The following is a 14,760-nucleotide window of genomic DNA, read 5'->3' on the forward strand; positions in this document are numbered from 1 at the left end:
TGTATAAGACCTTGATTAGCTGGTTCAGGTGTGTTTAAATGGGGTTGGAGCTTAACTCTGCAGGACAATGGCTGTCCAGGAGACAGTTTGGAAACCCTTGCTATAGACTAATATATGAATACAATACAAAAATGTTACAAAAATGAAGAAGTTTACTACAGTTGCAAGAAAAAGTATGTGAACCACTTGCAGAATCTGTGAAAATGTTAATAATTTTAACAAAATAAGGGAGATAATACAAAATGCATGTTATTTTTTATTTAATACTGTCCTGAGTAAGATATTTTACATAAAAGATGTTTACATATAATCCACAAGACAAAAAAAAAAAATAGCTGAATATATTAAAATAACCCCATTCATAAGTATGTGAACCATTGATTCTTAATACTGTGTGTGGATACCTGGATGATCTACGACTGTTTTTTTGTTTTGTGATGGTTGTTCATGAGTCCCTTGTTTGTTCTGAGCAGTTAAACTGAGCTCTGTTCTTCAGAAAACATATCTTTTCACACTGAGGACAACTGAGGGACGCAAACACAACTATTAAAAAAGGTTCAAACATTCACTGATGCTCCAGAAAAAAAACATGATGCATTAATAGATGGGGGGTGAAAACATTTGGAATTTGAAGATCAGGATAAATTGCATTTAATTTGTCTTCCGGGAAACATGCAAGTATTTTCTGTTGCTTCCGAAGGGCAGTACTAAATGAAAAAAAAATGATATTCAAGCGAAATAAGAAAAATTTGGACCTCTTCATCCTGTTCAAAAGTTTTCACCCCCCGACTCTTAATGCATCGTGTTTCCTTCTGGAGTATCAGTGAATGTTTGAACCTTTTTTAATAGTTGTGTTTGAGTCCCTCAGTTGTCCTCCATGTGAAAAGGCGGATCTCAAAATCATTCATTCACTGTTGTAAAGGGTTCAAATATGCAAAAGATGGTGGAAAACTGAAGAATTTTTGGGACCTGGAGATTTTTTCTGAAGAACAGAGCTCAGTTTAACTGCTCAGGACAAACAAGGGACTCATGAACAACCATCACACAACAAAAAAACAGTCGTAGATCATCCAGGTAACCACACACAGTACTAAGAACCAATGGTTCACAAACTTTTGAACTGGGTCATTTTAATAAATACAGCAATTTTTTTGTCTTATGGATTATATGTAAACGTCTTTTATGTAAAATATCTTACTCAGGACAGTACTAAATAAAAAATAACATGCATTTTGTATGATCTCTCTTATTTCGTTAAAATTTTGCATATTTTCACAGATTCTGCAAGTGGTTCACATACTTTTTCTTGCAACTGTATATAGTGCTGTATACTCATATTCAATCACTATTGATCAATAGTTTTATATTGAACCATTTTTGTCCTATTATGGATGAGTAGTTCATTGCCTTACAAAAGAACCGAAGTACAATATTTTACCTGTATCTTTTCCCTTTTTTTTTTTAACTTAGTAATGTTGTGATTCATCTCAGATCTGGTTGGTTTGGTTCATTACTTAGAACCCTGTAAATGGGAAATAAATTAAAAAGTAGGTGGCTAAACATTTACATTTATGCAATACAAACATTTTTATCCAAAGCGACTTACATTGCATTCAAGGCACACATCTTATCAGTTCTTGCTTTCCTTAGTAAACAAATTAACCAGGTGTGATAAACAGAATTGACAGAAGGCCAGTCTTGAACAATTAAGATAATCAAAATGAATTAAGGTCACTTTATTTATGTTAGTTTCCCCGACCTCAGACTGGGGATGTAACAAAGATAATCCAAAAATTAAATCATTTTACATTAACACCGATATAAACTAGTGGCACCAATACAAATGACAGCTTCTTTAAAACCGAAAGTAAATAGTAGTGGTCTCGTAAATAGTCCTGGCTAGACTTCAGACAAAGAGTGTATTGTTTGAATTTGATGCTTCTTGGTGTTCGTATGTCTTGCCCGTAACTCTGCTCTGCTAAACCGAAACTGATCTGAGCCTAATGTGCTCACCTTTGACCCCATCACACTTGCCCGTCTGATCTGTTGTCTGAGCACAAAGTGGCCTTTACCCTTGACCGAACCTTTGCCTAAGAACTACTGACCTATTGACTTCTGCATGCACACAAACACACATCCTCGTAGATAATCACTCTCATTGTTGAAGCAAAATGTAAACAATGTGCCTATTAAGTTACATTCAAGCCGTACATTAAAGGTGAAGTGTAACAATTTCTGCAAAACAGGTTTCCCCAAACACTCACCGTCTTCCATTATTCAGACAAACATAGTCCCGCCCCAAACTCACACCTTTGGGTGATGCTCAGTTGCTCAAACACACAGAGCAATGTTTTAAAATGTTTTTAGAGCCACGGTAATTACAGTATTTCTTAGGATCAACCTGTAACTGGCTTTTAGTTGACTCTGCATATTAAACTGAGACAGGATGGAGTATTTAGACATCAATAAAAATGATACACATCACCTTTAATTCTTATTTTCTAGTACTAACCTCTACTAAATATTAACAGCAGTCCTTCTAAAACCTAAACAATGCGCATTTTGCAATTTAACATAGAGAAAAGCGGCTTGCTTGTACCTCATTAAGGTTAATAAAGTTCAAAAGTTTCTGAAAAATGTATATAGAGTGAGCTATGACTATTGATGTAATCATTTTATAGTAAATAAAACCTGTCATTGCACTAGCAGAAGCAGCATTAGCATCTTTAGCGCAATGATGAGGTACTGAGTGATGCTAACATTCAGAAAGTCAAATATTGGTCCGATTTCAAGACTTCCTTGGCTCTCTAGAGAACTAACCTCTATTCAATATTAACAGCAGTCCTTCTAAAACCTAAACAATGAACTAACAGCTTTCCTCTCACTAATGACTCAGACCCAAGCCAACATAATCACACACAGATCATTTCCAATGGTTACATTACACATGGAGGGAAATATCTGTCAGAGTCTAAACACTGGATGTGCAAGACAAGCAAAAATTTCGTTGAAGTTAACAATGTCATAGAAATAAAATATGTTTAACATGTACAAACTTTTGAACTGTAGTGTATCTAATGTATTTTTTGTGTTTGTGCTATATTGCTTTAAAATAAATGCAACTTGGTTTAATATTTCTTTGCGAAACTTTCATAATGTGAAACTTTGAAATTTTGGGGCCGCTGTATACTCCTACACATTCAGTCGGCCACGTCTGCAGTCCAAATTAAACAGCACTTAGGACTTGGCATCATTTTCTTTAATCTCCATTTCCTTGAGGCCAGGCACCAAGTGGATGTGCACAGTGCAGAGAGAGTGTTTGGTTTGTGATGATGTCATGGTTGTCATGGAAGGAGCTCTCTCTTTTCTCTTTCTCATATTACAACACAAACCTCTCTGTGGGAAAGTGAGGGCCGTTTTCTCAAGAACCGGGATCTCTGTACAATGGCTAAAGTAGAGCTGTTCCTGTCTTTGTGTGCGGCCAAACACTAGCCACTTTTTGTTTAGCTGGGACATGCTGCCACACTGGACCAAATTTCCCCAAACATGCCACCCGTTAGATGGACCAGCAAATCAATACCCACCCACTGCAACACAGTAGAGACCTCCTTCAATCTAAAAACAGCACTGACCAGCCACTTAATACAAATGCATTTAAAAACAGGGTCGGGAGTAAGTCGAGCAATAAAACAGGCTTTCCGCCGTTTCCAGATGCGGTGCTGTTTTGTCTGCCGAGCGCATTAATCACAGTGTGGACTGAGTGATGGCACTTGGCTGTAGCTCTGTGCAACGTTTGGCTGCTGTAAGGAAGATTCTGAGCAGGGATGAAAGGCCTCTCTGTATTTAGAGTCGGGAGGCTGCTGGGAGCGTGCCAAGCTGCGATCGGCTCATGTTCTGTAACGAACAAAAGCTCAGTGCTGCCTTTATGGCTTTAAACAAAAACACAGGTCTCTGAGGGAAGCAGCTATTCAGGATGTGTGGTGTGAAGTGCTGGTGTACCAAACCTTGGACATGACTAAAGGACTTAGAGTTTGGATGAACTCTGTTCATGAAAACCTGAGGATCAGTCGAGATGGTTTACGTACAACCGTGCCATACAAGCTTTTAAAAACAGGCTTTATTGACTGGGTTTTGGCAAGATATGTGGCTGTGTGAACAGTACTGCACTGTTGGTATTTCTTGCTGGCGAAGACAGCACCATGGATGGGATGTTTTTAAACAATCCCTCATCACATTGCTGAAAATAGCTTGAATATTGAGGCTTGTAAATCTGCCTTGACGGCACTGTGTACACAATGTGTCCAAGTAGGAATTCTGCACATTCATAACAATCACTGCAAAAGAAATTAGATTGAAAACAGGAGTGAGCTCTGGATGAATGACTTTCATTAAAATATTTCACTGATGACTGAATGTTCCCAGCTTGAGGGTAAAATCCAAGATAAAGAAAAGGTTGGGATATTTTCTCCAAGTTTCCTTTTACTGGTGTGAATTAAATATTATTAAAATGAAAAATGATTTTCTGCTCAATGCTAGGGTGTTGTCAGGGCTATGCATTCGCTAGTGTGCTCTCGGTTTATATCTTTATACTAGGCTTGCTAACCTGTTCCAAAGTCCCTTTCAAGGAAAGTCTGTTCACTCGGCGGCCATATTTGCAACTCGTCCGGGCAGCTATTTCGGGCATCGAAGACCAAGTCCTATCTATTTGAATGGGGGAATCCTGACATCTCAAAAACTGCTTGGCGAACTCACAATTAAATAACATATTTCAAATCAGCAACAAAATCTGACATGAACTGTCCCATAAATGTTGTTTCTTATGCTCAAATAGTGTTAAAAAAGCTTATTTTTCTGCATTGCGCATGTGCAGTCCTAAGCGCGAGACTCAGGTTTCTATGGGAACCGGAGCTTAAAACGGCAGCTGCAGTGACACGATGACTTTACCAATCAGTGATTGGCTCTTTTACTTAGAAGGCGGGACATATTCCGCCATATTGTGCGTTGCAGTTTCTCCCATTCACAAGTAACAGGAGTGTACACAAGTATAGTCTTTGCCTGTTCTCAATGGTTTTTAGTGCGGTGCTATATGCATTCTCAGCGGTTGCTTAAGGCCCCGATATACTTCAAGTGAAATCGAAGAACGAACTAGTGTAACATTATTTCAAACTAAATCAGGCCGAAACAAAGTTTGTTTGGAGTTCAAAACAGCTTGCCAAAGCGAACTTTACAGAAAAGTTCACTCTGGCTGGTGAACACCTTCAAACTACGAACTAACCTTCGAACTAACTCCGTGGCGATTACATAGTAGGTAGGTGCCTACTTCTTAAAGGGGTTATCCACCTGTTTCTGGGAGGCGCTACTGTAACAAAGAACGTGGGTACAACTTCCGGAGAGGCGGCGGAAGTAGCATACCAATTGTATTTTGTGTGCTAATTAGCGAAGAGGCTAAGTGTTTTTTGGATCATTGTTTACTGTGTAAAGTTGCAAACCTTTATGAGAGATGTCGTTACGGAGCTCAGGGACATTTATTAATTCATTAATAATATCACAATACAATAAACAATTTTCGTGCCCATAATTGTCCTTACTTTACTGACCTTCCACCAAAGTGCTGCTGCATGACTACAAGAGCATCCTGGCCGTGCAATACATAAACAACCCGCTGTCTGTACTTCACCTGTCACTGATGCTAGCACCCAAGCCTTATGATGTGATACGTGTAGTGCGTGCCAGTCGTGTTTCCACTGTCATATATGAGATCCTAAAGGCTACTTATGCTAACCACTAATAAATATGGGAAATACCAGAGATTGCTTGAGGAACGTAGAAAACTCACATATGATTATAATCGTGTATTTATTTGGTTTAATGTTTTATCTATCTCTTCCCTGTGCCTTTGTTGATACCGGACTAATGCATCCACATGTCACACACTCTGGTTAACTCGTATAACTCATAACTGCTGTTTTCTTCTCATGAGCTCCCTCTGTTGCTCTGGCTGAAAGGATAATAGTATAGATAGACGTGAGAGATTGCTCAAACAATTGCAATCATCGCATAATTTCGAGGAAAATTAATAGAAACGCTCAGAAATGTGACGTAAACATATGATATTTTATCAATATATTTATAAATGTGTAAGCCTTTGGATTTAAAAGCCTTAGTGGAGTTGTTTTGTGCAATCTTGTGATCGTAAATAAATGGAAGCAGGTGCAACTGAATAGGTACGTGTTCACTTTTTATGTGAATATAAATATCAGTTAGATTCAGCATGATTGATGTGCACTCCTGACACAAATTAATAAATTATTGTTACTGTAATGTTTTTTATTGTAAAACATTGTTCAAATATTGATGTTACAATCTTAAGTCATTAAGGAAAGGCCAAACTTTAGCAAGTTTGGATCGCTAAATCTTGAATGACTGTCAACTGTTGAATGAATGAGTGTCATGTCCCGCTTGTTTAATTAGAACCGGAAGACGTTCCCACTTTTGACGCAAGGCCTCATGGGGCGTAGGAAACTTGTGGATAAGTAGAATTCAGAAACCTTTGTTATTAGCAACACCGGTGGCCATTAAGTGAACTGCAGCCAGCAACTTATTGCTCATTGGCCACACTCGTGCACACGTAACGTACAAGAGAATGAACGTGAACGTTCGAGGTCCTGATATACTCGTGGCAAAATTCATTTTAGTTTTTCTTCGCTTAGAAGTAAAAAAGTTGGAAATACCTTTGCAGCAATACTTTTAACGATCCACGTGCCACCCACACTGCTGAGAGAGACGTTTAGATGAATATGTAAATATGTGCTGCATGCTTTCTTCTAATAATAAAATAAACACAAAAATGACAGTGGTGAGAAAGCATCTGATCATAGCGATGTGGTCATGTTTGCACAAGCTCTGCAAATTCAATGGCAACATGTCGACAAATTATGTAATTAAAATAACACTGTTATGACAGTTTGATTATAAAGTATATTTGAGACTACAGACTATATTTAGAATGATTTCCTATTATTTTCTTTCATGCCGTAATGCCGTAAATACCGTAATTACGAGATTTCAACTTCACGTAAATAAAAACTTCACATCCTCATAGAGCTCGTAATTACAACTTGAAAGCTGGGAATTTTGTAAGCTCCTACTTGTACAGCGTGCCCGCTGTATCACCTGACCGATTCATTTAGCCGTTGATAGTGTTGCCATAAAAAAAGCAAAATTCCCAGTTTGAGGAAATGAACAGCCCGAGTAAAACATTGTGTGTCATCTAGAAATTACGGTAATTACAGCATGTAATAGAACTGAAGAGAGGCTCTCAGGAGATCTCGTAAAAGTAACATCCTTTTGATTTTCCAGGCAAAAATGTCCTGAGCCCTTCACATAAAAAACAGTCTACAGGCTTTCATAGACAAATTAGGATGTCAGGGAAGGTCTCGTTTTTTAAGTTTCGTTACAAGCTGTTTACACATTGGCGATAAAAAAGTGATTTATACATAAATTTAAGTTCTCCAGTTCATTTCTTCTGTTGAGTCCATCATGGTCAGACATCCACATGAACAGTAAAAACATGAACAAGTTGTAATTCTAATGGAAAGTGACACTGTGTTTAATACTGTAATGCTGCTTTCTTTAAAGCAATCTATTGTATAAAGTGCTTTACTGGAGTGCCGAATTGCAGAGCTTGTGCAAACATGTGCATGTCGCTATGATCAGATGCTTTCTTAACTGCTGTTTTCTCATTACTGTCATTTTTGTTGTGTTTATTTTGTTGTTGAAAGCATGTAGCACGTTTAAACGCTGCTCCCAGAAGTGTGGGCAAACACGTTCTCACTCCCAACTCGTTCCTCTCACAGAGAGAGAGAGAGATGGACAGAGATTTCTTTACAATGACCAGCTTTGTTTGATACCTTCCATCCTCTGCATGATTGTCCACACTGAAGCAATTAAACAACAGAAAGTCTGCATATCAACTCAAACTCTGTTACATAACTTTGCAACATAAAACCCCAGGCAGCTCTGCATGACATTCAATACTTGGGATGACGCATAAAAGAGCAAATTTTTTCCTCCCTGACTCAGTAATGGCCAACAGAGAAGCGACTGCTCCTCAGCCGGGGCTTTTGCTGAAACAGACTAAACAATCTGACTGGCTGTCAACAACAATCAGAGCAGAGCACGAAGGCCAAAACACACACATACACCAACATACACTTACAGTGCTAGAGACATTTTGTCCTCCGAATGCTGTTAGAACAGCAGGGGATTAAACCTGCTAATGCTTTAGTTGAAACAGTCCAATTGTTGGCAGGCCAATTATGGCTTGTTTGTCAATTCAGTTGACTTTTTTTTCTTCTTCTTTTTTTTTTAATAATTGCCATCAATTTTATTTTTGGATTTCACAGTTGTATACGTGTGTGCTTGTTATTCACACAACAATAATATTGCCTAGAAACAAAGCGTGACAACTATTTCACTTTAAAGCCCGGAACACACCAAGTCGACGAAAGCAGTCTGCGGGGTTGGCTCACGTCGGCAGTGTCTGGGTCCAAAGTTGCCCTGACACACCAAACCGACGGCCAAGTAGCACGTCCGTTCTGTGCCTGCGTAAGAAGAAATGCTTTTCTGTACCAGCAGGTGGCAGTAGCTGACCAGCCAATCAGAATGATCAGATGGCCCGACGGACCGACGAGCTCCGACGCCGATTCAACATGTCGAATCGGCCGAAAAAAAGCAGACGAGGACCAACTTCAGCCGACAGTGCGGAACACAATGAGAAAACTTAGTCGGCCGACGAACAAAAACTGCCCGACGGCCGACCGTCGGCTTGGTGTGTTCCTGCCTTAACATGTCGAATCGGCCGAAAAAAAGCCGATGAGGACCAACTTCAGCCGACGGTGCGGAACACACTGAGAAAACTTAGTCGGCCAATGAACAAAAACTGATCCATGCTCATGGATCAGATTATTATTGTTACTATAGTATTAAGCAGCGCAGGGCCGAGTGCTGTGGGAGTGCAACAAGACAGCTGGAGTGATTGCTAATGAGAGATGAGCGTGACACACGGCTCGACAGCAGCGGAACTTTTATTATACCACAGTCGCCGCTTCCACTTCTTCTGGTCAAGCGTATGTGGGGTAAAGTGGCGCTCTTTATCATATTAGATACATTTGTGTGTTGAAAGTTGTTATAGTGCTACTCTGTGCGTTCGCTCGGCGGCTGCTATGAGACACTTAATGCACACTGCAGTAAGCCAGATCGATATTAGGCATGGTAAAACATGGTACTTGCGGTAACTCAAGAAAACAAGATTTAAACAATAAGAACAATTGATAACAATGGATACATTTATAGACAGAAAATGAATCAAACAGTTGTTCCCTTGTCTAATAAAAAATAAAATATATTAAAGTGTCTCTGGTGTTTCCATGGTTTCTACAAAATAAAACCGAAAATCGCGGGTAACGCAGGTATGATGTCATTGATAGGCGACGCACGGACATGGTCAGTGTCCTATGGAAAAATGACTTATTTCTCTGGATTTAAACATTCTGGGAAACATCTGGGATGTAAGTTCTCAAGTCAACAAAATATATAACACTGTTCTAGTGGTTTTTGGATATTTTAATTCAAAAATCTTACATACTGTGCCTTTAATATATATTAAAATACAAAATAGCTCCTTTAAATTGTAATAATATTACTATATAATTGATCAAATATAAACATCCTTGGTGAACATAAAAGACTTCTTTCAAAAAAAATCTTACAGACCCCAAACTTGAGTGGTATACATACTTTCTCGGTCATATGTAAAATTAACCCAGAAAAATAAATAGCATTCAATGCGCCCACAAGAATGAATGCATGCTAATTAGCATAAGGGCTCACACAGTTCTGTATAATTTAATCTGAGAATGATCACCAAATGAGCACATGCTTCTCCCATGAGAGATAATAAGCACTAGGTCTAATGGGTCTCAAACTTTCCACTTACTGCATTACAACCTCCAAACAACAGTACATTCTCTACCCCAGTTTCTGTGGAGCTTCAGGTGGATATTCACACGCAATTCAGTAAAATACAGCACGAGTAACATAGCTAAGGTAATTGTCTTTATAATATAAGTCGCAATGAACAATACCAGAGCATGTAATAACCCCAAACAGAAGAGAAACAATCATGCGAGGTTAAACAAAAGGTCTTTTGGTCCATTTCAAAAGAGTCTGCGATCGAGCGCGCATCAGAGCCTAACAGCAAACCCGCTGTTACTGCGCCACGCTTTTGATTTCAATGACAGCATAACAATATTTACATGGGGGCTCTGCGTACACACCACGCATGACAATGACTTCACTGTGGAGGAGCACAAACGAATGCATGCGAGTGTCAGGGAACTTACCCAAGTGGCTGCAGCACATAATCAAAGTCAGGCTGTTCACAGACGCTGCTCCAGCGACACACACATGCACATGCTGACACATACGCTCAAACAACCTGCCTGACAACAGGTAATGGGGGACATGCAGTGAAATACCAGAATTTTTCCATTTATTATTTAAATTGCTTGTCCTTCTCTCCTCTTTCTGAGGTGGCTCTGCGACACGTGGTGTCGAGCTGAAATCCACACAGTCACGTGAACGTGGGCGAAAGGGTCACGTGATAAACCTAGATTCCCCAGGCTAGGAGTACCTGGGGAATATAGGGAGACAGTGAGATGGAGCGGAAGATAGGGGAACACCAGGGGGCACCATCTTCTGGTTCCTATTTGATTCCCTCAGCCTCTCTGTGCAGGTGGCACCACGCATGCAGATCAAAATGAAAGAGGGAGAATGAAAGGAGCTGCGGACAGAGAAAGAACCCTGGCGTGAGAGAGTGAGAACACTGCAGAAATGCCTGAGTTTCAATGAATATTTATCAGCTAAGCCACCCCCCACCCCCAACCCCATCCCATTTCTTGGAACAGAGCCTAATTCATTTGAATGCTTGCCTTTGTTAACAGCTAAATCAGCAGGGCCGTTTGCCACTCCTGAGCTGCTGCAAGGCGCACTCAACACTGCGTCACACATGCAACGGATACCTTGCAAGCAGACACACTTGTCCCAGTACTAACTTGCTCTGATTCAGGGTGAGAGGCTGACAAAACCACCATTGTCTAAATGCACACAGACACTTTTCCACACTGCCATGCACTCGGATAACAGCTTTGACACTTTGTTCTTCCCCAACACTTACCATACCACAATCCGGTGCACCTAAAGACAGTTTGCTCTGCTGAACATTTATTTGAAGTTATAAGACATGCCTGAGATCGAAACTGAACGCCTATAGTAACATTTCACTGTTTAAATAATCAAAATGATTATATTATATTATAAACTGACAAATAAAATATAAAAAATATATACTTATATTATATTATAAATTATGACAAATAAAATAAAAACAAAAAAATATAAAAATATTTTAATATTTATTAAGAAACTGTTTTTGTGTAAATTCTCATTCTCAAAGTGGTTTTCATTACTGGAATACTTGAATTAAATTACTACCTTTTTTTTTTTTAGCAATGATTAATTAAATTGATCAAAAGTGACAGTAAAGATATCTATAATGCTGCAAAAGATTTGTATTTCAATAAATGTTTTTCTTTTTTTTTTGTATCTTTCTAGTCATCAAAAAATCCTGAAAAAAAAAAAAGTTTGCACAAAAATATTGATCAGCACAACTGTGTTCAACAATGATAATAAAAATTGTTTCTTGAGCAGCAAATCATCATATTAGAATGATTTCTGAAGGATCATGTGACACTGAAGACTGGAGTAATGATGCTGAAAACTCAGCTTTGATCACAGGAATAAATTACATTTTAAAATATATTAAAATAGAAAACTATTTTAATTTTTAAATTGCAATAATATTCACAATATTACTGTTTTACTGTATTTTTTGATCAAATAAATGCAGGCTTGATAATCATAAGAGACTTCTTTTAAAAGCATTAAAAAATCTTTCCAACCCCAAACTTTTGACAACATATAACCATCATATAAACAACATACATTTTTACTATTAATTAATTTTTCAGAATTATATTCTTCTGCATTATAGCAAAGAGAATGGGAGTGAAAAAAATAACGTAATTCTTAAAACATTAAAAACTTATTAAAACATTCTTTCTTTTGCATTTGATAATGTGAAAATTTTCTCGACAGGTTTTGTTAGATCCATCCAAAGGAAGCCTGTCCCTTTAATCACGGTGCCCATCGATATTTGCCTTGCAAAATAAAATAAACCAGATGAAAACTAAGCTTGCAAAAACCTCTCAACATCAGAACCAGCTATGAAACCAACCAGACATGCACAGTGAGGCAGACAACGTCTCTTTCCTTCACAAAGCTCATTGAAATTCTGTGCACAGCTCTGGTCAAAGGCGGGGCCAGGCAGCAGTGGTGGCATACAGGAGATCAGCAATCAGCACCTCTCACCACTGCAGCCACAGATACAGACAGAGAAACAGCCAGAGGCAGCAGCTCGAATAATACCAAAGCAACTGCACACATAATAGTGCTTTGTGGCCTGGTATGGGCCTATGCACAGAAGACAATACTGCCACCCAGCACTGATTTAGAGTCTAAGCAATCACCCTACTTCCATCTTATTCTATAGTAAACCAAGTAAAGCAGATCACATTTCATTTTGTGAGAAGCAGTTTAGAAATCTTTATCATGTACCATTCAAACTCTGTCCTGTGATTACAAATTTCAGGCAGAAGAGGTCGTTCTCTGCATCATTCACTATATTTGCCACACTATGGGTTGGTACAATCGGTACATATTGCTTAAAGGGATAGATTACACAAAATAATAAAATAATGTCATTAATTACTCACCTTCATGTCGTTCCACACCCGTAAGTTCATCTTTGGAACACAAATTAAGATATTTTTGATGAAATCCGATGGCTCAGTGAGGCCTCCATTGACAGCAAGATAATTAACACTTTCAGATGCCCAGAAAGCTACTAAAGACATATTTAAAACAGTTCATGTGACTATAGTGGTTCAACCTTAGTGTTATGAAGTGACGAGAATACTTTTTGTGCGCCAAAAAAAAAAAAAAAAAAAAAACGACTTTATTCAACAATATCTAGTGAGGGGTGATTTCAAAACACTGCTTCATGAAGCTTCGAAGCTTTACGAATCTTTTGTTTCGAATCAGTGGTTTGAAGCGTGTATCAAACTGTCAAAGTCACGTGATTTCAGTAAACGAGGCTTCGTTATGTCATAAGTGTTTCGAAATTTCAATGGTTCACCACTGGGGGGCATGACTTTGGCAGTTTCATAACATTAAGGTTGAACCACTGTAGTCACATGAACTGTTTTAAATATGTCTTTAGTAGCTTTCTGGGCATTGAAAGTGTTAATTATCTTGCTGTCAATGGAGGCCTCACTGAGCCATCGGATTTCATCAAAAATATCTTAATTTGTGTTCTGAAGATGAACAAAGGTCTTACGGGTGTGGAACGACATGAGGGTGAGTAATAAATGATATTATTTTCATTTTTGGGTGAACTAACCCTTTAAATTCATGTGCCCTCATAATCTTTAATAAAAATAATTTCCCCTCCATCTTGTAGCAACATGTCTTCTCTTCTCTGATGACGTGTTTACTGGCGTGAGGGCGGGGCAACTTGTCACTCACATGACATCACAGCAATGGCAAACCACAACCATCCAACAATCCAATCAATTCACAAGCAAGCCCCATCCTCCATTTTTTCTTATTTAAAAGCTGCATCTTTCATTTCGTGATGACTTTAATCTTCACTGAGCTGTTTTACAAACATTGACACTTCATAATGACATCTGTCAAGCTCTAAAAATAACCCCCCTCCCCCCTTAAAAATAGACCATTTCACTTGTGTGGTTCCAAGTCTTTTGACACCAAATGATAACATTGTATGAGCAACACATCAAAATTCATTATTCACTGATAATCTTCCCCTCCGCTGAAGCTCTGAAATCTCATCTTGAGTTGGGAACAACAGGGTAAGTAAACCAAAATAGTAAATTCTGATCTCGAAATATTTGTACTGATATACTTTGGACTTGGGGAATAATAACTTTGGACTGGATAAAAATCATACATAACACAATATGGTACTATTTAAGTGAACTGCAATAAAGCATACACTTTTCTTAGATATGTGCAGGGCTCTGTATATATCTAAGAAAAGTGTATGCTTTAGCTTATATTGCAGGAAAAAAAAAACAGTAGGCTAAAACATGCGCACGCTTTACTAAATCGTTCCCTCGAGTAATAAATAGTGAGCATGATTTAATAATTTGTTCCCTCTATTTATAAAACGTGCGCATGATTTAGCAAATGTTTTTCCCTGCATTTTATGTGTGGTGCTCCATAGATATGCATTTTAATTTGAATTTTGATGTTGAAAAAGAAAAATGTTAAAAGTTTTTGTCACATTGACACTAGACAACACGTTACCATTAAATCATGTTCTGTTTGGTAAGCGATGTCCTCGACAGCTTGCATAAGGTGACTAGAATGATTGAGTACAGAAAGGCCTTAAAATCTGCTAGATCTGCCTATTTTTCAAAACTCTTAGAAGAAAATAAACACAACCCTAGGTATTTATTTGATACAGTGGCTAAATTAACAAGAAATAAAGCTTCAACTTCTGATGTTTCCAAAGAGCACAGCAGTAATGACTTTATGAACTTCTTTACTTGCAAGATT

The sequence above is a fragment of the Ctenopharyngodon idella genome, chromosome 3 (assembly GCF_019924925.1).
Source record: "Ctenopharyngodon idella isolate HZGC_01 chromosome 3, HZGC01, whole genome shotgun sequence".
Taxonomy (NCBI): Eukaryota; Metazoa; Chordata; class Actinopteri; order Cypriniformes; family Xenocyprididae; genus Ctenopharyngodon; species Ctenopharyngodon idella.